The 2,066-nt window shown below is 40.5% G+C and overlaps 1 long non-coding RNA gene across 1 annotated transcript in view; it reads right to left on the bottom strand.

Moving 5' to 3' along the window:
* Positions 1-2,066, bottom strand: part of LOC116691057 (uncharacterized) — a 14,203-nt gene that overhangs the window by 11,845 nt on the left and 292 nt on the right. The gene's annotated exons all lie outside the window — the stretch shown is intronic.

Raw genomic sequence — 2,066 nt, forward strand, 5'->3', positions numbered from 1 at the left:
ATCTATCTATCTATCTATCTATCTATCAGCTTAGCAAATGTGCACTAGCCAGCATAGCAGAATAATAAAGACTGATAGGAACGATAGTCAAGCACACCATTAAAACAATTATTTTCTTTAACAAAAAGATTGAACTTGTTGAACAAAATACACTTAAATCACTTCAAACAAGAGATCTTATTAAAGAGAGATAAACAACAATATAAAAATAAAAAGAGATCATATTATATGTGTATACTGTACAAAACAAACATGAACACATATAACATGGTAACTAAAATGACTCCCTTCCTTCCGACTCACACACTAAAGTATACATTTTGAATTGGACCTGGGCCCTCTTGGCCAGGGTCAGCTGCCGTATAACGTGGCAGGGTGGCTGCAGGTGGGAGGGTGGGTGCAGAATATGGTGGGATGGGTGTAGCTGGGGGGGGTTGTGGCAGGGGTAGCTTGGCGGGGTAGGTTGGAGGTGATTGGCCTGCCCTCCAGTGGGGCCAGGAACCCCATCACAGCCATGTACTTCCATGGCCAGGCTGATGAGGCCCCAGCCCCCCATCTGTTCCTCTCCCTCTCCTTCCTCTTTTCCCTGGCAAATTAGTCTCTCAAACTCGTCCACCTGGAGCGACACACATACTCTAATAATAATAATAAAAAATACACAGTGTGGCCTATATATGAGAAAATTACATGAAGGCTATGAATACGGCTGTGCAACTACTGCTGATTATTGGTTTTAAGATGTATTTTCATCTTGCTTTAAGCTGCATGTTGAAATGCACATTTCAATGGTCAGATGTCTTATGAGTTATTTATGCATTTATTTAATTTTTCTTAAAAAGTCCTTCAGAATTCAGAATACAAACCTACCTGCTATCAGAAGTATTAACTTATAACATGTCTGCAGATGCTCATGTGACATCACATCATCACATCATCTGTTTAATTAACATTATATTTCACACACATAGAAATAAAGTGGAGCGCGGCGTGACAGAAGCATCGCGCGGACATGTGGACAAGCCTATGAAAATTCAATCAAACAGCTCTACCAAGAAAATCCAAAGTTGGCAAATGTTTCAAATCACAATTGTGGATAGGAAGAATGTTGGTATCTGCATTATCCATTCTATAGCTATTCAATGTTAAAATAGCTTGCCATAGGCTACTCCTTGCCTATGCTGTAAGAGCTGAGGGGAAATGTAACTTCAGGCTTGATAATGCAACAGCCTGTGAGTAAGAGACGCAAGACAGCGCAAATTGCGTAAGGTGCATGCATCCCTCTAGTTATGGTGTGTTTGACAACTTCTATGAGAGTAAAGCGGAACAATGGTCAGAAAAAGAGAAGGAAAAATTGCAATCACAGCGCATACATGGAACGCAGGCACATCAATCAGGTAAATGTGTGTTCTTGTGTCTACAAGTTTGATATCAGCAAATGACAGTAACAGTAAAGTTGTTGCTTTAGCTTGCCGTGCATCTCTCTCTCTCTCTCTAGTCACTAAAGTCACTTGCTTGCTTGCAGCCACTCCCTGTTTTCTGTGAAGCTGCCAAATTAGAGAGAGTGAATTGAAACTACCGTTATTTCATACATTCGATAAATAACACGCAACCGTGTTTAGAAACTGCAGTTTAGAAAACAAATTGAAAAATGTGTTTTCCAGCAAATATCCTCTGTCGGGACCAGTGCAAACAACATAAGGCGGTGTGAGCACTCATCAAATGGGCACATTATTTTAAAACAAGCAAGTTATTACCTTGTCTCTTTGGTTTAGTTACAACTCTGATGCGAGATGATAGGCTATCATTTGCAGATATACATGTAGCATATGCCTTGTGCATCATATCTTTTTGGGTGTGTCATATCCTTTCTACATTTTAGACGTCGTACACCTGAAGACAGGTGAGAGTCAGCACTCCAATGCAACGTAAGATATGCGTCAAACCAGATCCAGCAACAATTGGGGGTATAGTCTGTTTAACCCTTGTATTGTCTTCACTTTCAAGACCCTCTGGTATCCCTCGGGTCAAATTGTGGTCATATCCAGAATAATGTTCTGAATTGAGTC

Source organism: Etheostoma spectabile, chromosome 1 (genome assembly GCF_008692095.1).
Source record: "Etheostoma spectabile isolate EspeVRDwgs_2016 chromosome 1, UIUC_Espe_1.0, whole genome shotgun sequence".
In the NCBI taxonomy this organism is placed as follows: Eukaryota; Metazoa; Chordata; class Actinopteri; order Perciformes; family Percidae; genus Etheostoma; species Etheostoma spectabile.